The 23,775-nt window shown below is 40.5% G+C and overlaps 1 pseudogene; it reads right to left on the bottom strand.

Annotated features, from left to right (window-relative positions):
- Nucleotides 1-2,105: 2,105 nt before the first annotated feature.
- Nucleotides 2,106-7,996, bottom strand: LOC128851153 (uncharacterized; annotated as a pseudogene).
- Between the last annotated feature and the right edge of the window lie 15,779 nt (nucleotides 7,997-23,775).

Here is a 23,775-nt window from a genome sequence, read left to right as displayed (position 1 = left end):
TGTCTATTGGGTAATAAAGCTGTATAAAGAACTAGGCTAACAGATCAGAGTATGCAGACCTTGGCATCAAACATCTTCATCAGATAATATCATTACTTTACGAGCATCATGTGATAGCCCAGTTAACAGTGGCAGGGCCTCAGTGATTTAAGGGAACTTGTAAGCAGAATAAGATATCCTAAATATGCCATGGAGATAAATGACCAGTCAACTTTTAAAATCCATATATAAATTAGATTATTTAGGAAATTAAAAAAAAAAGGTAAAGGTATAGCTTTAAACATTTTTCCCTTCTCACCACTCTCTTCCCCCAACCCTTGATCATCTACACAAGTCATTCACTCACTCCTGCAAAGTCCAGAAGGATAAAAGTGTGACAAAATAGTAAACCTGCTAACATGCTTTACTTTGAGTGAGAATGGTTACTTTACTTCTCTGTATTCAACGAGTCAATTTAGGTCCCATTTTGTTTCTACTGAGCAAACAGAGAAATTTTTTACTTGGTTTCATGTGGGTAGAACTAATCACTTCTACATTTATCTGCTTGGCAACCACATCAGTATATGTTGCATTATTACATTACAGTGTAATATGATTGTTGGCTATATTTCCTTTGAACAGGCCTACATGTTTGATGACTCTCATGTAAGAAGCACGGCACCACTAAAGTGATTCATAGCTATTTCTCTCCCACTTCATTTCCACACCTATGGATTTTACCTTATATGTTTAGAAGTTCATACTTTAGACTGGACACCAGTATATGTTGCATTATTACATTACAGTGTAATATGATTGTTGGCTATATTTCCTTTGAACAGGCCTACATGTTTGATGACTCTCATGTAAGAAGCACGGCACCACTAAAGTGATTCATAGCTATTTCTCTCCCACTTCATTTCCACACCTATGGATTTTACCTTATATGTTTAGAAGTTCATACTTTAGACTGGAATTTGAATAGCATGCCAGCCTATTATCTGAAATACACACAACTTCAAAGTCACACTGAAAAAGACTGTTATATTGAGACTTCCTTTTTCCCTCCTTCTGTTCCCCTGCAATAGAAGATTCTAAAAAAACGTTTCTTCTTGCTCTTTGTGTGACCTATTGTGCCTTCCCCTGTTCATCCTCATGCAGTTCATGTGCTCAAAAAGATCAGATTCCCAGAGAGAGAAAAGCTCCAGATACATTTCTCTCAGCATTACCCCACTTCATTATATGCAGTAGAAAATGTCTGACTGCCACTGCTGCTGCTCCCCTTACAGGGCTACCCAAATAGAAGATAATGGATTTAATTATATACATTTAGTGATAGACTTACTGAGGGCCACATGTAGCCCCCAGTCAAATAGGAGTGGAAGTTTTTTTTCTGAGTTCTCAGAGAAATAATGTGACTGTTTGCTGGAAATCCACCTTAGCATAGTGGATTTCTAGAATGCAGAATGCCTTGTAGGTACCAGCATGTTCAAAAAAGAGAAAAAAAGGTTCCTCAGTCAGACATATATTTTTTTCTGCTAGGATGCCAGTATCCTTCAGTATCACTCCTTCCTTAATTTTCTCCCTTTCAGAGAACAAATTATTGGTAAAAAAATAAATTAGCATCTCTGTAGAATAAGCTGGTGTCCCAGATCTAAGGTTAAAGAAAATGCCAGTGGTAAGCTGCGAATTTTTTTCCTAGACTATGTAACCAGAAGAATCATAACTTTACCAGTGTTGAAAAGATGAGGACTGTGCAATTTTCATCCTGTGATGAAACAACAGTTTTTCCATAAAAATAAAAGTGCCAACACTGTGATGGATTTGCAGCTGAGAACATACCCTCTGTGTACCATTTTAGCTCTGGTTAGCGCTGTGTGTATCTTAGGAAACATTCAATATCCCTCTCACCTCCTCCCCACCCCCTCTCATTTTCTGCAGTTTTGAATAAATATGTGCTCTACACTTGCAATCTGATATCTAAATCCCATCCCTTTGTGCAGCTACACTACTATTCTATTAAAACTATGTCTCTCAGCTACACAATCACAGAATCACAGAATCACAGAATCACAGAATCACAAGGTTGGAAAGGACCCATTGGATCATCGAGTCCAACCATTCCTAACACTCCCTAAACCATGTCCCTAAGCACTTCATCCACCCGTTCCTTAAACACCTCCAGGGAAGGCGACTCGACCACCTCCCTGGGCAGCCTGTTCCAGTACCCAATGACTCTTACTGTGAAGAATTTTTTTCTGATATCCAACCTGAACCTCCCCTGACGGAGCTTCAGGCCATTCCCTCTTGTCCTGTCCTCTGTCACTTGGCAGAAGAGGCCAGCTCCCTCCTCTCCACAACCTCCTTTCAGGTAGTTGTAGAGAGTAATAAGGTCTCCCCTCAGCCTCCTCTTCTCCAGGCTAAACAACCCCAGCTCTCTCAGCCGCTCCTCATAAGACTTGTTCTCCAGCCCCCTCACCAGCTTTGTTGCTCTTCTCTGGACACGCTCCAGAGCCTCAACATCCTTCTTGTGGTGAGGGGTCCAGAACTGAACACAGGATTCAAGGTGCGGTCTCACCAGTGCTGAGTACAGAGGGAGAATCACCTCCCTGGACCTGCTGGTGACCCCATTTCTGATACAAATGCTCCCTCTTCTACCAGGAAGATGTCATGGCTGAATTAAAACCTCTCTCTACAAATCCACATCATTTCTTCAGGGCCAGCTACTGCTGGATCTTTCATCCAGTCAGGGAACTATCAGTCCCTCAACACTGTTAGGGAAGTAGCAGCTGGCTAGAACAAGGCCCTTGAAAGGTCAGTGTAAAGATTAGTGATCAGTCACAACTATCCCGTTAGCTACATCAACAAAAAAGGGTTGTGTTTGACCTTTATGCAACACGAAGAAATTAAATTGCAGCAGTGTGTTATCAAGGTAGGCTGCTCTTCATATTACCCACTCTACTCCTAGTTTCTTTAAAGGAAAACAGAGAACAAAGACACACATTGTCAGATTCTGAATCACCAATCACCAACATACCTTTGGTATTGTCCACATAAGAAAACCAAGGAAGAAAAGATTAAGTAATCTCAACAAGGTCACTAACATCCAGCAAAGATTGAGCCCAGAGGTAAGAATCCAATCTCCCTGGTGAGGCTAGTGGGAGAAAATGCCATTGATTAAAAATGACATTACCCAAAGGAAGCATCAGCCCCAAATCCTTGTGCAAAATGGAAACTTTACCAAATACATCTGGATCACTACATAACAATATCAGGAAATTGAGTTTCTTCTGATATACAATATTCATTCAACAGTTTCTCTCTGCAGTTGTTAACTCTTCTGGTAGAGCCATTGACAATACCTCTCACATCCCAGCCGTATTCATTATTTTTCCACTATTGTGACTGCTGCAGTTCTTGAAAACTTGTTCACCTCTTTCTCAGAGCTGGCAGCATTTTTTCATTGCTACCCAACAATCAAAGTGCAATATTTATCATGACTTTTTTCTATGTCTCTGATACAAGCCCTGAGAATATAAAAGCAGTGTGCATGTCACTCTGGCTTATACTGACAACGCATTTTGTTTTCACAACACACCTATTACTTCATCTGTAAAAGCTTCCATTTTTGTTCAGGGTATTAAACAACCCAGCTGCTACTTTGTCTCAGATATGGGAGAGTTTTGACATTTTCTTTCTGGTGCAGTGTTTCCACTCCTTCAGTCATATAAGCAAACGGACCAGTCTGTCAAAATATTTTGCCTTCCTGCTGCTTTCCTATGACCTCCATTAATATAACACAACTGGGATTAGATCTACAAGAACATAATAAAAAACTCATTCCCAGTAGTAACATTAGCAAGAAATGTCTATAAACTATTTTTGCCATGTAACGCAACCAAAACACTTATGCACAAATACAAAATGTGTTTGGCACTCTAACAGGCTGCCATCCCATGCTCCCCTTTCTGCTGTTCAGCAAGAGAAAGAGGTGCAGGTCCCCCTAGAGCTGCACCTGGACAGACAGAAGTAGCTAAACTGCTTGTCAGTGAGCTAACAAGCCACCTCGTGCTCCCACAGCACTGCAGTACCAGAATCATGCATAAATGAAGATCGAGGACCCAGGAACTGGGTCTTATATCTGCCTCCTCTTCCTCTCATCTTTTACTGCCTCCTCCCTCCTCACTCCTGTTAGCAGAAGACATTGGTTTCATTCTCCTTTGGGATAGTGAAGCTTTGAACCAATACCTCATATCTTCCACAGGCTGCGTAGCCACAGCACAAGAGGCCCAGGCTTTGTGTTGCTGCCCTGCTCGAATGTGCCCCAACCTCCGCTTACTAATCAGGGCTCATAGGGACTTAGGTGCCTAGGCAATCTGGCTAGGGACCCTTACCCACTCATTTCCATGAGACCATGAGCTCCAGCTCAGGTCATGTCAGGGTGCACCACTCAGCCCTGCCCTATGTAAGATCCTTACTGTGTGCAGCCTGGCCTCAGCTCTCTTCCCTCAACGACCTTGGACACACAGTGCTGGAGGGTTCAACTTCACTCCTGCCTCCAGTGTCATCTCCTGTTGCTCCCAGCTGGACCCTGGACCTGGCTCAGCCCTGTTGTTGGATCCTGTCACACGCCTCCAGCTCTGCCTGCATGGCTCAGATCCCAGGGGATGGCATCTCATCAGCAAGTCGACCCAATTTGGGTCACCCCAGCTCCCTGCTCAGCCCACCTCACAGAGCAGTCCTGCTGGCACAAGAAAGAGGGTATGGGGGAAACAGTAAAGGCAGAGATCACAAGGATGAAGACTTTTACAAAATAGCATCCCAGCCTCCAGTGGGTTCTCCCTCCCAGGGTTTGCACATTTGACAGCTCCTTTGAACCAAGCATCTGTTAGCTCCTGCCCAGTCCAACAAAACCTGCAAACCCAAATCCAGCTATAACTCAGAAGCTAATGAATTCTCTAGCACTTGCTGCTGCCAAAACTCGGGACTGTCTGCCCTCTGTGGTATTTTTTTCCCTCTAATGCTAGATCACCCTGGAATGGATTGTGCTACTTACATTAACCACAGGACTGCTCATGCTGTAAATTAAAGATCCCTTTCTGTAGCTTTGAATCTTCTGCTCTTTGTGCCACAAATCCCTCTGGCTGTGTTGTTGATATACCAAGTGCTTGGCAAACAATTTGCCTAGAAACATATTTCTACAGCTACAGCTGTATCCACAGCTAACTTGCTGTCACAGCTTGCGCCTGTAATCCTTCTATGCTCTTTTGAAGCTAGCAAAGGATTGTCAAATGGCTAGCTCTCTCTTCTGCTCGGCTCCACTTGCAAATAGCAAGGCACTTTTAGATACTTCTATCTCCACACTCTTTTGTCCCAGCTTTCTGGAAACTATCCAGTCGACAAGGCCTAGCATCTACAGTAAGAATGCCTAGATACTTAGCCATTGGCATAAGATACACAGATGAGGTGTCTTGTACTCTTGCCTTGTCCTTGCACAGCATCAGACCCACAGTCCCAGTGGCTGCGTCTTTTCCATTCTCATTTTTGAAAGCAAGGCTGTGACTAATCCTTCTCTCTCAATCAGTAAAATTACTTTCTTTCAATAGGTAACAAAACTGAGGGTTGATTACGTTCTCTCTCACATTAAAGCTTTCCTTCTTCTGATGCTGCCTCTTTTTTTGCTTTCTTTTTAATTTTGTTTTTGGATTGCATTCAGTACTTCTAATACCATAAAAAGATGAATGAAATCAGTTATAACAGGTCTGCTAGCCAGAGCAGCAGCAGGAACACTATATTTGACCTCTATTTCAACAGGAAAGCAGTTTGTTTACAAAAATATTTTATTTTCCCCCTAGACACTGCAACACAACTCTCTCTGCAAAACTAAATAATTTCTATCAATTCAACTGTTCTATTAAGTAAAGAGTAGTATACAGTCCTTCTTATTGCTCACTTTGAGAGCACCAGCCACAGAAATCACACAATACCTCTTGCCTTTGTACATAACATCCTGTCGGTGGGCAATCTAATTCTAGATATGTCAGAAGTGTGCTGACATACCCCGAAATCCCCTTCAGTTAATCTCAGAGATTCACAGTAGGAGCAGGCTAAGTATTCTTAGGCATAATCATAGGAGAACTTTTTCTTGTAAAGATAATCTGCCTATCAAACCATGGCAAGGAAACATCATAGAGACAATCTGTCCTCTGCCCGCTGCTAGCTAAAGCTAGTCCCTGTTTTATTTCTGGTCAAATGGCAGCATTACAAGAGGTATGGTATGAATGTGGAAAAGGTTTCCTGAGATTTCCATCATCCAGAATGGTTTTCATGAAATGAAAATGTCAGTGGTCATCAGCACATCCTCCTCACCTGCACCACCTCTGACAATCAATCACCTTTCCTCATTAGTCAAGTGGACAGCATATCAAAGGCTACTACTTTCAATTTCAATACAAATCACAAGAACGAGGAACAGAGCCGCAAAGGAGAAAGGGGTGTCTGAGGACTTGCAGTCACCATGGTAATGCAGGCACATCAGCCCCACCTTCTCAGCAGCCTCGATTCTGCTTGTCTCAAAAGCAGCCAGCAAGACATTTTTTTAGAGATTGTAGTTCAATCACTGCACAGAAGTAAGGAAAAAATCTCCCTTTACTCTTCATCTGGTATTATGCTATGAACAGCTTTTATACTCTATGAGGTAGCCAGCAGGGCAGAAGTTTGCAGGAACCTCCCCCCCCCCCCCCCAACACACACACCTTAAGCACTCCTCTGGAGAGCCCCTGGCAGAGATCAAGCCTGTCTTAAGTATTTGCCTAGAGAAGCAAGTCCTGTGGATCAGAAGTAATGAGTAAGATAAAAAGAGGTGGTCTACAACATGACATCAAGGGAAAGCTTATAGCTACACCATGTAAAGAACACTAAAGCATGCACAGAAATAATAAAAAGCACAGAAAGTGTGGCTGACTTTTCAGTGGCATGGCTTGGCACCCCAAGACAAAGAAGAACGAATAGGAGTGGGTCCACTTACCAGAGGGATGGCCTGGCACTACACCGGGATACTCTGACTCCTTCTGTGAGATTGCACCAACAGTGTCGCAGGAGTGACTGGCCAGATTGCTACCAGCAGCCCAGCCTCCACACCTGACATTAGCTGGGAGAAAACAAACTCTATGGACATCATGCAGTCTCACCTCTGACATTTTCCACTAATAAACAATTTTCTGTTGACTGTTAAAGGGTTGCGTGGGCCCTTCTTTCCCATCTCCCAACCACTACCTCTCACGAAGAGGTGCCTTCTTTTCTGCACCAAGCCCCGAGGGAGAGGGAAACAGAGGAGAAGGCCTGGCTTCCATTGAGCTGCTTCCTTGCCTAGATGGCAAGAGACAACCCCACCAGCTGTCCTGCCTTTCCCAGATGGGAAGGGACAACCACAACTATACGGAAGGTGTCTTGTCTAACTACTACTCTGGCCCTTATTTTAGACCATCATCATCTTCAGCACTGACCTGAGGCACACCACCACTAGCAGCTTCCCTGTGTGCAGGATTTGTCCTACTGAGCACAAGACAGCAATCCTCCCACTGTTTAGTCCCCTTCTCCTGTCCATGTTTACCCATCTGGACACCGTGGCAGGCTGTGTCATTCACCTTGCTAAAGTCAGCATAAATGGCAGTGACTACTCTTGCTTTGGCCCAATGGGATAGTCATCTCTTCAAAGCAAAGTTCATGTTGGTCCCGGCACAACTTGTCCTTGGTGAAGCTGTGCTGAGCATTCCCTGATGTCACTTTGTCCTTTGTGTGCCTCCAAGTCATCTTTTGGCAGATATCATCCCTTGCCTTCCCAGAGAATGAAGGGAGGATAACCTGCTAGTTGTTTCTGGGATCCTCTTATGTACATGTCTTGAAGACAGGCCTGATGCTTACCTTTTCCATCACTTAGGAATGTTCCCTGATTGACAGGACCTTTAAGGTGACAGACAGTAGCCCTCATAGTAGCTTCCACCAGCTCTGTCAGCATCTTTCAATGCAGTCCCCTTTCATCACTTGGACTTGAGCACACCCTTTTGCCTTACTCATTCCGCAACTGTGTCTCTTGCAGGCAATGCTTCATACCACAGACTCTGCTAGCAGGCTTAGGAACTAGAAGGCTTGAGGACACACCTTATTCCTGGGAACTGAGGGAAAGCATTATTCCACAGTTTACAGGTCTAGTTTCTTCCTCCTGATGTCACTCACCACTTTATATGTGCTGATGGCATTTTGCCTCCCTTCTTACTTGGACAAATACACTTCCTTTCAAAGGCAGAGAGAGTATTTAATCTCCTGGGTCATAGCGGGTAACTCTTTGCTTCTCTTCAACTCCTTCAAAACTGCTGTAGTTTCACAACAGCTGCATCTTCAGAATATTTACAGAATTTTTATTTTTTTCCCAGAAGCATCCTAGACATACACACAGCAGTCTTACCAGCTCATGATTAGATTCTGATGTCCCTTTCATCAAAAACTTATTTTTTGAAAAGAACAATACAGGGATTTCAGTCAAAGTCTTTCATTATTTCTGACCAGACTACAAATAGAGCAAGACATTTCCTGCAGAACTGCTATCTTAAATAACTATTTCTATATTGATCTTCCAGGTGTTGAAATTGTTTTCCTCACCCAATATCATGCAGAAAATCATTCTTTTTATCTCCCACATGCACTTCACTATTACTAGTTTTGGTGTTAAGAACAAGAAATGTCTTGTGTTATAAAACCGCAGAGATTTATTCTCCCCTAGCTTGCATTCCTGCTCTTTTTGGTAGGATACAACCCACAGTCTTGTCTCTACAATCTGCTTCCCTAATATTAATGATAAAAAAATTTCAAAGCTGGACTGCTTTCTCTAACTGTGGTCTTCTCACTTCAAAAGAAGATAGGCATCACACACACAAAACACTTCTTCAGCACATTTTTTTACGTACATGTAAATAGCAGAACATGGACAGATAAAGTTTGTATTAATGACGGAAACAATTTGAGGAGAATAATTTAAGCCCAAAAGGCTCAGATGAATCAGACTTTTAGTAAAATAATGGCAGGTTCTTGCAACTACAAAAGTTTCAAGCTCCATGTTATTTTAGAAACAGCATACTAATTCCACATCAGTTGCTGCTCTGCCCTAGGGAATTTTTATTCCCTAGTCACAAACTCTTCAACAGTATCCTTACTGGAATTGTTCAACAACAATATTGCCTGGATATTTTGGGGTTCATTGCTTTCCCAAAGCTGGTTAAATAACTAGTTTAGTTCTAGGGACAACATTTGATTTTACTTCAAAGTTTTTCTCTGAATAATCCATACTTCCAAAGCACAATAACAACAGTAGGCTAGTTTAAAGAAAAAAAATCCAAAAGCCTAAAACTGCTAGAGCAAGCAAGAACAAAAAGATTATTATGGGCTTACAGTACAACTTGGGCAGCTTGCTTTCAAGAAGATCCTGCTCAGATTTAACATGCACAGGAAAGGCTCTGTGCTCAATCACATACTTTCTAAATCTGATCAATCCATACCTACCTCAGAACTTCAGGAACACATTTTTACATTTTAGAAGAAAAACAAAAAAACCCACCACTTAGAATCTACTACTGAGGATCAACAGGTATCTTCATGTTAGATCCAAGGTCTGATTTTATTTCCAAAGGGAAGGATTCTTGGCCAACAAAATAGAGAGAAAAGAGGGATACTCACTATAATGCTGCAAGAATACATTCTATTTTTCATATTTAATTCATCCAGCTTATAGAGGTTTTTTACACATTAGACAAAGTATCTAAAAACAAAAAGGGGCAAGTAAGGAAGACACATTGCCCAGAAACAGGAAATTAATTTCTTTTTTTTTTCCCTGTCCTTGGAGACAGATTTTTGAGGAAAAAAATGTAAAATAGGGCTGGTCAAGGATTTTTGCTGCTTGTGTGGATGATAATGTTATAGATAGATGGTGCTATACTGGAGACACTTGTGTGAAAGGAATGGCACAGAAGTTTAGTGCAATGTTGGTTACTACCACCAGTTCTACTTTCAGAGACTTGACTCAGTAAATCAGGATTCTAAAATCCCTTGCTCAGCTGACACCCAAAACCCTACATATTCAAGAACTCTGCAAGCCCTGACAATATTTAGATTCTTGAGAGTTATTTCTGCAACTCCATAAAAGTATCAAAATAGTTCCAAACGGGGCATCTTGGACTATCCTTCATGCGCGAACTCAAATGAGAAATGACACACTCTTTTGTATAAGTCCTTGCCTACTCAGTCTAGTCACAAATCTCAGAGCTCACAGTATATTCCTTAAAAACATCCATGTCTCACCAGCTTACAGCTTTTTTGGAGAGTGAGTTCGGGGAGAGGTAAGGCATGAAACACTGTCATCGGACCAGAGCATCTGTCGTTAGATCTCTAATCTAGAAAATGGGATTCACAGATTCAACTCGTTCCTGAATTTTTTGCACAAGTAACTATTCCTCAGATAAAGCCTAGATAATAGTTTTTCATAACACAACAAATTTAAAACTGGAGGCTTGATTTCTGTGAAATTCAAGCGTGGAAGGAGTAATATTCAGCAGTTTTTGGAAAAACACATCAGAAAGGAATACAATCCAATTCAGATTTTCAGAGTATGCAAAAGTAGAGCTTTTGTTACAGTACTAATCTGACTTAGTACAGCACCCATCAATATATTTCTGCTGTTCAGACTATAAAGGAAACCATGAAAAACTTATGCAACCCAAAGTGGTCAAGAACACAAAAAATATCCTTTCTCTAGTATACCAGCACAACTGTTTTCTTCTTAAATGCAGGATATAATTTAAATGCTACTCCTCTTGGAATGTTTATATCCTCCGACTTCTTAGAAACAGATAAACTTTTACTATACTGAATTAAACTAATTTCATTTATATACTAGGTATTTATGTGAGGCCACTTCAGTCATTTCCAGATGGCAATCTTTAATCACTGAACATGGAGATTCCCTCACTACCCTCAGCATCAATCCTCAACTGAAAAAGAGGAAAAGCAACTCCTTTAAAGATACTTCAGTTTTATTTTAAGTATGGAAAAAAATTATTTGGAAGATAACAGTTACATCAAAGGTGGCAATTTCTATTCCTAGTCTTCCACATATCACAAAAACCAACTCATACCAGGAACTATGGGACTTTGGCCCAAGCAAGGTACTTATGTCAATTTGCTTCTCCCAGTTCTTTTGTGCCTCACATCTACAGTTTTGGTTTTTTTTTAAGGAGACATGTATATAAAGCTTAAGTTGCTTTCATTTCAGTCACCCTTCTACTTGCAATTCAAAACTTTGCATTCAGACTGCAAGTAAAATCTAGAAGTACCTACATCACTTAGCTCAAAAAAAAAATCCCCAGGTTTTAAATTAGTGATGTCTGAAGTTATAGAGGAGGCTTTTCTGACTGATCAATGTCATTTCTACAAATAGGATTGGCTTCAGACTTTTTCTGAAGAGTGTAAGGTTTTGAAACTGCCCAAGACACCTTTGCTTCCTTCAGTCACATCCAGGGCACTGAAACCATCCTGGAGAATATTTACCATCTGGAGTTCATTGATGGCTGGATCTGTCTTTGTTGTTTGTCATATGCGAACATCAGGATAAACATGCTATCCTTAACTTATTTCCTAGCAAAATCATCAGCTAATTAATATTGTGTGCAGCAAACACAAACTTGTTCAGCACACTGTATTTATAAATTATTCTCTGCAACTCTGAATCTGTCATGCTAACAAATCAGTAAATCAAGTCATTTAGTTATCAGAGCCAGGAACTCAGATTAGAGACTGCTGCATACTGATCTAATCAGCAATTCAGTTGCTGCACAGGAGTTCAAAACATACAATTCATTGTACCTTGGCAAAACTCAACATAGTCATCTATGAAAAGGACGCATTGCCTGCTTTACAAACATCCTACACATTTAAACAAATTAGCTTTGATACTAAGAGCACCTAAGGACCAAGTGTTTCTCTTAGAGTCAGTTCAGCACATTTTCTTTTTTAAACACAAGTAAGACATGTTTTGCAAGAGTAGATTTAATTTTCCTCTATGGTTCCAATCTGGTAAAATGCCAAATATTTTCCATATGCTAGTCATTCTTTCATTAGTCTGTTTCATGGAAATGAAACAGTTTTTCAAGTAAATGGATAATAGTCCTACACACATGAAAGGTAGTAGCATAAATTTTAGTTTATATTATTTGAATTTCCTCTCAGGATCATGTTCATATTGCTCAGTACTCAAAAATAACCCAACAAAACAACAACCAAAACCAACCAACCAAACAACAAAAACACTTGGATTTTATTTTTTCTCCTGATGACACAGTAAGTTGGGTACCAATGCAGAATTAAGTTGACCTAACTGCCAGAAATTGTAAGCAGCCCGAAATCAATGCGTTGCAACTGGTTGTCAGTGCCCTATCACATAACCCATAGCAAGAGAAAGGGAAGCGATACTAGTGGCTGTGCAGCTGATCAAAGGTGGTGATAGAGTGGTGATGAATAATAGTCATTAGAGTGACAGAACAGATGTTACAGGATGCTTGTGGTTTCACTTCAGTATCTAACATTCACAGGCAAAAGATGATGTGTATGTTTGGCATGTGAAAGAACAGAGATGCTTGGGAGATTCAACATTCTTTCTTGTCTCCCCCTTCCATGCACACTGTGACATATGTTTTTCCTAGTCTTCATAAAGAGAAATCTATGTCACAGAGGCTATGATGTGGCCCACTATTAGCTCTCTGTGTACCAGAGATGCTGACATTCCCACAGCTAACTGAAGAAAGCTAGATTTCACAGCTAGGACGCGGCCTGAAGAACAGCATTTCACACTTAAAAGATCACAGGAAACAGCCTTGTTGGATTTGTGTAATATCCACCTTCCATATGGAAGTGTTCAGCCAAAGCTCTCCAAGTAGGGAAATTGGAGGGGTGCAGTGATGAGACAACTAATATAACTTCTTACAAGTGTCGCTATTTACACCTTTACACAGTTACTGCTGTCTGCAGGGAAAATTCACACCGCTAATGTTCACACATCCAACTTAGAGAGCTGAGCGATAAATCTAGACTTTCTGGTCAAAGAAACCAGATTCAGAACATGCCTGTCTGTTTGGCTTGTAATCACAACTGACAAACCCAATAGGAAAAAGAAAAAATGGGTGAACAATTTCTCAGCAGTGTAAAGCTTTAAATATTCACAGAAACAACACTCCTGAATTAACTTGTTTTATTCCACATCACCTCTGATTCCTAGATCCAGTCTCACCACCTTCCTTCAGTAGCACTGTTTCTCCTGTTTCTACCACCCCAGCCAGGAGGTCCCTCTTCAGCCTCTCCATGTATTCTGGGCTTACCTTTCTGGGTACTTCAGTGAGGTCTAAGACCTAAAAGTGTCCTTGGGAGGAATAAAAAGAAACATCCTGAAGATGTGGAATGCACCCTGTAGCAGAAGCAGTGCCGTAAATCATGATCACCTTACAGAAAAATGAGTTATCAGTTAACAGTACATGAGCGTTCCCTGAACCACACAGACCACTCCAGCTTCACTGATGGAATAAACTCCTCCTACAGGGATCTAGGTAGAATCACTCAGTTTAGAAAGTATTGTTAAGACCTGCCAGTACATCTCCCTGCCAGGCCAGGCTCCTCTCATCTAGTTTACTAAAATTTCTCAAATTTGATTAAATAAACTAAGAAAAGGTGTCCTGGAGAGCATCCTACCAAAGTACATTTCACAGCTGGAGATTCACTGCATTCTACAAAATGACCGACACATCCCCAGTCTTTGAGTGACAAGGAGCTCAGATTCTATTTCCTTTCTCCAGAAATAATCTTTATCCCTCTCCATAACTTTTTCCTTTAATGACAGGCTTTTCCCTTTTCCCATCACAATCCTCTATGGAAACTGCTTTCCCATCCTTTTGTGAATCTCTCCCACAGTTTTAATCCTCTAGATTTCTGTATCAAAAGCCCTAAAAAAGTTAGGCATACTGGAAAATGCTCTGTGCACAGCTCTTACTTCAGCAGTCATGGATGTTCAAGACTAGCAGCTGCACCCGGAGGTGTTCCTGGTTTAAACATATCAAGTGTGATCAGCATCCTTTCTGAAATAAATGTCAACTAAGTCCCTAATTCTTATGGTACCTGTGCTGCTTTTGAAGCTAGGTCTCTACACTGGATAGCTGACAAATGTTAACATGGGGCAGTCTCCATGTCACACTCTCTAGACTTTAACTTGTAAGAGCCCTCATGGTTTCTATGGGAGATGGCACATCCATTCCTTCTCTGCTCATCCTCAGGTGGTCTCCCACTTCACTCCACAGAGGATTCCACCTCCACTTACTGTTGTTATCTTTTCATCCCTAGTGAAAAGTAAGCAAAATTCGCTACCACGTGGGATAGAAACTAATAGGCCAAACACCATTCAGCATGATTAAGAAGCTCCCTTTATTCCAATCCATAGCTCAGATAGCTGAAGAAGCCTAGAATGCACAATTGTGCTCTTCTACATCCACCTAATTCATGTTTTTGAAGGAGAATGGGTACAGAAAGAAATATTTCCCTGGAGGAGACACCTTATACAAAGCTCTATACTGTGCAGTCGTCACCTTTTCTTTTTTTGCCATGCCTGGCACAGTTATATGCTAAAATCATCTAACAGCAGCCCCTACTGACTATTTATCTCCAGGAGACAAGTAACTCATTCTCCAAGGATCACATTGCTGAGATACGGAGAGTAGAAAGCAATTTGAGACAGTTTATGAGGGCTGGAGGGACAATTATGTACTCAGAATACAAAAACTCAGAATTTTTTTCTATTCTACTTGGAGTCCAGGCTGCGGCTCTCTTGATATTTAGCCAGAGAAAGGCCTGACTTTTCCTAGTGCTGTAGCTGGACAGGTAACTAGCAACACCTCTGCTATTCAGGACAACAATTCCAAGCCATTTCATTTGTTCTTCCTGCTAAAACTGAGCTGCTTATCATTGGGAAGACAAGGAGGCAGAGGAACTTATTAGCCTGATTCTTAACCTCCTTCTGATGCGTGCACCAGAGCTCAATGTGCTCAAACTCTTTGGGGCTGTAAATCGTGTTTCCGTAGGTGTGTTCTCAAGTGCATGTCAATTCGTACTTCACAGAACCTGAAAGCACAGACAGGCAAGATGAAGACAAATGTGAAGATTAAGGAGGAAGAAGTACACCAGGAATTTTCCTTTCCATAGCTACAACAAGTTATAAAGGATCTTCAGGCAGCCTAGGCCTATGCAACCAAATTCTCAACACACCCTGCTCAAATGATGCCCTGGAACCTCTAATTCTGTTCCAAGCTACATAGCATAGTCTAAAATCACTCCAGTCTTTCTGCTTTCTTGGATTTACTATGTATTTATTCTGATGCAATCTAACACTGGACATATAAACAAAGAGGAATTCATTATAGTGACTCTCTGAAAAATCCACCCTTATAGTTTACCTCAGAAGTTAGATCTGTGGTTCAGTTTTCAGTACCAATGAATATTTATAACGGACTATCTACACATTTTCAGCCACCTCTCCTAAACAGTTTGTTATGCTTCTTGTATTTTCAAGGTGATTTCTCACTTGCAGAACCAGGTCAGAAAAATGTCTTGCATTCAAAGAGTCATTTGGTGGTTAGAAAAATCCATTAGTGGATAGAAGTTTCTGAAATTACTGCTATTTTTCAAGAAAAAAAAATATAGTTATAACTTTAAATTATTCCAAATCAGCTGTGCAGAGAATTTAACTTAACAAGAGTAAAGAACCCATAAATTCATAAAAAAATGAAACAAAAAAAAAAAACCAAACCCCAAACTGAATTACAATATATGAAAGCGAATAAACAGGCACACCACAAGGAAACAATCTCTTAAATTAGTTATGGAAGACTGATTTTGTCCTTTGTCAGTTATAAATGTTAATGATTCTCCTACAGGGATCCCTGCCACCCTTAGGTTCATTATTTTTGAATGGAGAAGGGGAAGCAACACTGAAGAAAAGTCAGCACTTATTGAACAGAATTGTCATACAGTAACACAAAACAACAAATTTTCCTGAAAAATATTCCCACTATGAGATAACAAATCCTGGTGTAACCCTACGTAAAACCAGACAAATAGGAGTGCAAAATGACAACAGATTTTACCTAAGCGTTCAGCTTAGTCAACAGTCACACTGGGATGAGAGAATAGGATCGCAGACAATGTTGTAAATATATAGTGCCTATAAAGAAGAACAGTCTACAATAACAGACTGTTTATAAACGTAGTTGTGTACTCTTTCATGGCAGCTGGTCTTTTCACTTAGGTCTTTTACTGACAAGCATAGTTGGAAAATAGAAAGTTCTTTAATCTATCCCACTCCGTTCCCAAGTCTAATGAGCTAGTGTGTTAGCTCTGGTTTCACAGGTGCCTACGTTCCTGACATTGCAATGCTTAAAACATGTCAGGTGATGTGAATATGAGTGAATACACCAGTATCTGTACAAGCATTGCAGTGAACCTGATTTGATTCTACAGACAGAATTGCAGGTTTAGCACCTATTTACAGTCTGTCACAGACATGTCCACCACCATTCTATTTCTTTCCTTGCTTTGATTTCTGCCCACAGCACTCCTCTACTGGAACTTAGTCTGTAAGGACTGCTCGAATTGTAACAGCAGCAGCATACCAAAGACCTATGTGCAAACAGGTAGTTCCATAATATGCTACAAAATATTTAAATCCATCAGTACTTCCTTTTACTAGTTTATTAATCCTTAAGTAACAAAAGGTGGCTTGTCAGAAGTGCATGTATTTGCCAGTCAGTTAAGACTTGTCCATGTCATTCTGCAAGAACAGTTTTCCCATTTGAAAACATAATTCTTGTTACTTGTAAGAGTTATAAGACTCTTACTTCATTCTGCTTCTTTTTTTTTTAAAAAAAAATTGCCTCAGTTTTGAATTCACAGTTTAAGGTGACATTCACTGCTTTTTTTGCTTTCAATGCTTTCTTTTGGAAACACAAAAGCCAGCTTTTTAATTTAAGGGCTCTTTGGGGGAAAAAATTGTGACTTCCCAATAAGCTCTGCTGTTGGCTTACAGGGTAAAAAGTTGATTAAGCTTCTCAACACAACAAACAACTCTATTTCATGCAGATATCTTAGGTTATGACACCTCATTTTGAGAAACACAAATATTGGTTGGATACACAGGCATTTAAATTACCACAAAGTCCATTAATGCCTTCAAGAGGCTTTAGAGAGGAATTTAAAATGTGTAAAAGCTGTGGTGCATCTTCCTATTTTTCTCCCTGATAAGAGTGAGAACCTACAGATAAGAAAAATCCAAGATTGTACAGAACTGTGGTCCATGCTATCATTTATCAAAATATTTTCATCTAGCTTAGAAGGGAACACATTGGGGAAAGTTCTTTTGCTGTGTTGTGCTATGTTGCTATGGATATAAATAGAAAGTAGACTGATTTAAATCTCACTCAGTGTGCATCAAGAGAAAGTCAGGCCATTCTAAGCTAAATACATCTGGGACACATGTATCCAGCACTCAACAATGGAATTAATATGCAGATCTAGCTACCCAATGACTTTCTAGATTCCAAGAACCTTTTTTTTCTCTACTTTCAATGTAAACAAACTAAGTCTAATAACTCTGAAGGCACAAACTAATTTTAAAAAGACATTTGCCCAATGGCCCAGTAAGAGTCTGCTAAAAAAAGGGGGATATACTGATTTTATGACAAAAACTAGCTAACGTGTTTTGAAACTTATTTTCTTCCATCCCCAAAATAGTTTAGAACTAACAATGCTCATTGCTTATATTTGCTTAAATTAAGATAATTCTTGAAGATGTAGAAACTACGAATGTTAAACTGATATAACCACATAGAATAATAGAATAGTTAAGGTTGGAAAAGACCTCTAGGATCAAGCTAAACACCACCATTCCTGTTAACCCATGTCCCAAAGTGCCTCATCCACACACTTTTTGAACACATCCAGGAATGGAGAACCCTCATCTTCTCTGGGCAGCCTGTTCCAATGCCTCACCACTCTTCTGGTAAAGAATTTTTTTTCTAACATCCAATCTAAACCACCCCTGACTTGAGATAATTTCCTCTCATCCTATCACTTATCACTTGGGAGAAGAGACCAACACTAACCTCACTACAGCCTCCTTTCAGGCAGTTGTAGAGAGCGGTTAGTTTCCCACCTCAGCCTTCTCTTCTCCAAGCAAAACAATCCCAGTTCCCTCAGATGCTCCTTGTAAGACTGCTTCTCAAGACCCTTCACCCACTTCGTTGCCCTTCTCTGGACACACTCTGGCAACTCAATATCCTTCTTGTACTAAGGAGTCCAAAACTGATACAGTATTCGAGATGCAGTCTCAGCAACACTGAGGGCAGGGACTTCCTTGCTCCTGCTGGCCACACCATTTTTTAACACAAGCCAGGACGCTGCTGGCCTTCTTTGCCACCTGAGCACACTGTTGGCTCATGTTCAGCCTGCTGCCAACCAGCAACCCCAGGTCCTTTTCCTCCACGCAGCTTTCCAGCCACCCTTTCCCAATCCTGTAGTGTTGTGTGTGGTTGTTTTCGCTGAAGTGTGGGACCTGGCACTTGGTCTTGTTGAATCTCATGCAACTGGCCATGCCCATCAAAGCAGTGTGTCCAGGTCCCTCTGCAGAGCCTTCTTGCCCTCATGCAGATCGACACTCCTGCCCAATTAGGTGTCATCTGTCATCCAGATCCTTGATAAACAAGATTGGTCCCAAACTGAGCCCTGGGGAACACTGCTTGTGACCAGCCACCAACTGGTTTTAACCACAATTCTGTGGAGTCAGCCATCTGGCCAGATTTTTTCCTAGTGAAGAGCATACCTGTCTAAGCCACGAGCCACCAGCTTCATATATGAGGTGCCATATCTTCCTTAGCTTTGCACACACCTCTGTTCACTTACTCCACTTCCTGACCTTTCCTTAAATCCTCAGTTCTTCTCAGACCCAAAATGAAAGATACATTTCTCTCTTAGGAAAGAATTTTTTGCATAATAGAGGAAAAATTTGGACACCATGAAAAGTTAGATCCATTTGGTTGGAATATGAGCATCTCTTCGGTTTTTTTCTTTGTCTTTTTTTTTTTTTTTAACTTTTCCTCCTCCAACTGGATATGAGTTTGTCATGTGTTCTAGTCATGCCCGCTGGTGTCAGCATGCACTTCCTGATGAAGCACAATCAGCTTAGACCTTCTGTGTTACATTCTGTTATTTCTCATACTTTATAGAGTTCTACTATCAATACCCACCTCAGTTTATAACAAATGGGAGTGATTTTAGCAATCATTTCTGTGGATCTTCCATTCACTCTTTCAAAAGATTTTCATTTCTTAAAATGAGAGATGATGATCTGATATTTAGTAATAGGTTTGTTTTTTCTGAACTAGGTTTTCAAAACCTGGCTGGCCTAATAAGAAATATGCCAAACAATATTTCACACCATTTGGATTAGATTCAAGTGAAAAGCTTACACAAAGATGATTCACATTCAGAGAACTAGCCTCAGAAAGTACTGCACAATCCTCTTTTCCAAGTAATGTCCTGCCCATCAGTGCTAGAAACCTTGACTCCTTTTCCTGTCAAGGATGTCTCAAGCCTGTGGACATTTTTTTCCAATAAATTCAATGCTGAAATATATAATGGAATTATGGAATAATTTAGTTTGGAAGGGACATAAGAAGGTCATTCTGTCCAACCTTCTCAAACAGATCCAGCTATGAGATCAGGCAAGGCTGTTTAGAGCTCTATTCAGTCAGGTCTTGACAGACTCATAGGGTAGAGACTATACAACCCCACAGGGCAGCCTAGTCCACTGTTAATCAACCTCACAGTGAAAGAACATTCCCTTCTATACAGTTGGACCCTCTTCCGCTCCAATTTATTTCTTTTTCCTCTCAGCCTCCTGCCATGCAACACTGTGAAGAACCAGGCTCCATCTTCTCAATAATCTCCTCATAGATACTGTGGAAGGCTACTACTAGGTTGCCCCAAAGGCCCCCTTTTCAGGCTAACTACCACCAGTTCAATGAGCTTCTTGTGAAAGGGCATGTCTTCTACCCCCATGACTACCTTCTAGCCCTCTGCTGAGCTTACTCCAGTTTGCCAGTGTCTTGCTTGTACTGAAGGGCCCAAAAATGGATATTGGTAATCTAGATGTAGACTAACAAGAGTTCAGTAAAGGGGGAATAATCCCTTCCCTCAATTTACTGCCTTGCTTCTCTTAATACAGCCCTATTTTCTGTTGGTCTTTGTGGCTGCCAGGGCACTCTGCTGGCTCACATTTAGCTTTCTGTCCAACTGTAACTCCCAGGTCCTTTACATCGGAGCTGCTTCCAGCCTCTGCTGCTGCAGGATGTTCTTCCTCCTCAGGAGCAGGACTTTAAATTTGTCCCTGTTGAATTTTGTAAGGTTTATGCTAGCTTTCAGCCTGTCGAGGTTCCTCTGAATGACAGCCTTGTTGTTAATCAACTCAACTGTTTCCCAAATTTGGTGTCAGCTTCCAGGTTCATGAGAGACTACTGTTGCCTCTTCTAGACTAGTCACTGGAAACTATCTTAAGGAGGTTGTCCTCTCAAAGTCAGTCACTTCTAGTTCTGGAAGGAAACTTAACTGCAGAAAATTGTGCTAAATTTTTGAAAAGCAACAATTCCTAAATAAGGGATACAAATAAACTGCAAAATCATTCACTGAAATAAGGGCCAGACCAACTAAGTCTTGCTTGGTTTAGTAATTATGTTATGCTTGGCAATGAAGAACTGATGCTTGCACACTCAGCAGTTACTTCTGGCATAAACACACAAGGTGCAGAGCATTTTTATTTCTGCTATAGAAATGCTACTCAGGTTTCCAGTCTTCAGCCAACCACAACGTGCTGGAACATACCATTCCTCCTCTTTGCCAATAATGAAGAGCTGATGACAAAAATTATGTTTAATCTCATTTTCCTTTGGGAGTCTCTATTGAAAGAAATAAAACCTAGACCCATACTGAGGACAGAAAATCTCCTTGAACTGGAATACACAAAGACTGTCATCTTCTGTCCAAAGAAGCAATTAGGGAAATGATATACTGAAGATTTCTTCAGAGGTAAGGATGAAATAACCTCAGGAGAGTCCTCCTCATCTTTACACCTTCCTTTATGGTTTTATTGTGCTACAGAAGCATTATATTTAACTGGTGGCACCTTACACTTTTCTGTTTTCCCTTTGCAATGTCACAAAGTGTTTTACAAATCAATATAAAAAAGAAGCATCACTTCTTCACATGCAGAACCCCCGCTTCTAACAACAGCATCACATCTATTCACAAAGGGCACTGCCAACAAAGCTCTTTCTGAACTCAAGCCATTGTTTCTTTCTATACCAGAACAAGAGCTGCAATTTACAGACAAGCTGTGGTTGTGGCTTGCCTAGGTTTTTCTTTTCCAAGGATTCTTCTGCAAACAAAGGAGCATTTCACAAACAGGTTAATAATCTGGAACCTAGATGGCCTGGCTCTTCCAGAAATTCTCAGAGATTTCAGTTACATAATACACCGTGCCTCTATTTCTTCTCCTTTCCTTTGTCTGCTTGGGCTGCAATTGTTGTGTGACAGTGTCTCTTGTTATATCTGCAGGTCACATACAATGAGGCTTTTATTTGCAGAAGTTTTGCAAACAACCTGGCCCATGAAATATTATTCCTCCAGACACCTGAGGTCTGCCCCACCACTTCTGACAGAAATACCTTAGTCCTCCTGAATTTACAGATTACAGTACTCACAAAAGAAAAGAAAAACACAAACTACCTTTTGCTTAGTCATTCCACCAGGTTACAGATAGGAAAATGGCAGAAAATATAGTGTGTATCAGTCATGTTCTTGGCAATAAAACGGCAGTTTAGGATCCCTTTCTCTCATAAGACACAAAGAAGCAGGAACAATGCCATCTGCAAAGAATAGGCAGAGTAGGACACCTCCAGTCCCTCCTCCTCTTCTTCCACGAATAATACAAAACCAGTAACTCAGACAGTGAAATTTTGCAGGCTCTTAGCTCAGATGCATTCAACTATCTGCTTGGTATTTTATTAGCCTTAAACTTGCTGTTTGCGAAATATTTACCCAAAATTAGTTAAAATACTAAGTAGCATAATACTCCGATTCAACCCCTTTCTGTCATGTTCCCTGCCCACCAGTTTATCCCCCAACAAAAAAAAAAAGAAAGCCAAAACAATTATGTTAGACTATAGGGCTTTTTCAAGTACCCAAAACAAGTGAAAATTAATATAGAAACCTTACCTGAAATAAATGAATAATAAAGCAGGCCTTCAAATAAATGCTTTAAGGTTATCTCAGAGAGTGACACGGATGCAATTTTTGCCAGTCTAGTATTTTTCTTATATGGACAACACATTAGGAAGGCTTAAAGTAGACAGACTGTCAAGAGGACAGTCAGCTTAACATCTCATGCAATTTTATGTATTCTGCCACTATCGTTATTTGATTACCTGCCCACACTGCAATAAAACTGCAGCTCTATAGTTTTCTCACCTGCATCTTAAGTGAAAAGAGGTCTTCAAGTATATTTTGCATTTATATGCTAGAAGTCCGCCATTGCACTTAGATGCTGGAAACATGGAGTGTTTGCTATTCTCAGAAGTGGTGCACGCTAAAATTTCAATAGGAAAGGGCTAGATAGGAAAATGTATATGTACTGAAAATGTATATGCTCTTTGAGAAATGTGGTTTAAATGATACACAAATCTCTGAGATCATCAGTATTGTCTACAAATCAAAATACTTGAGAAAGAATTTCAACCACTAGGAGAGGCCTAGACTGTACTCTGTGTGAAAAAAATGATACCCTGTCTTGCATCAGCTCCACTCCAATGTCGTATGATGAATTACATTTTCAGAAGCCAACCCTGTCAAATACCCTGGTGAGTCAGCAAGATGCAAAGATGGAGACCTACTGAAACACTGTGATGTTAAATGGATTTGCTAAAGGACTGTACTGAAATGATAGAAACAGAACTGAAGGACATAGTGAACATGAAAAAAGAAAACAAATGCACAAAGATTAGGAGACAGCAGAGGTGCAACAATATGAATGTAACTATGGACCGGATGGCAGACATGGTTGAAGGTAATGAATATGAAGAAGGCTTTATTCCCACGCTGAATATCAAAGAGCTATATTAGATGCACCAGATCTGCACATCTTAACTTTACGTTAGCAGCTTCCAGCATCTGTATCTAGAAATTCATGACATTTAGTGCTTTTTATTGTTTAAATCTGAACATGCTGATTTACAATATAGGCAATATTTAGTGGTTTTTTTTTTTAAATAACTTTATCAGGGATTATGCCGAAATATAAAGCATAACCAGTGACTTGCTCCATTGACCCAAAACTTAAAAAACATCCAGGGCAAATGCTTCTGAAACATAGGAATCTGTACGTATTGGTTAAGTGGCCAAGAGGTTGAAAACAGTGCAGGGACACAGGTGATGCTATTTGGTTCGGTCTTTCATGAGCTGCTCATGAGTGAGGGAAAATAAATGCAATAAACAGAATGCTATTTAACATTGGTAGGAAAAGGTGACTGACAACCCTGCTGGCCACAGCCACATTTGAATATAACTGCATGTCCTTCTCCTGGTATCACAATGAACTGAAGAAAGACAAAG

The sequence above is a fragment of the Cuculus canorus genome, chromosome 2, assembly GCF_017976375.1.
Source record: "Cuculus canorus isolate bCucCan1 chromosome 2, bCucCan1.pri, whole genome shotgun sequence".
In the NCBI taxonomy this organism is placed as follows: domain Eukaryota; kingdom Metazoa; phylum Chordata; class Aves; order Cuculiformes; family Cuculidae; genus Cuculus; species Cuculus canorus.
Note: the sequence above shows the minus strand (reverse complement) of the source record. Positions and strands in the feature narration are given on the sequence as shown.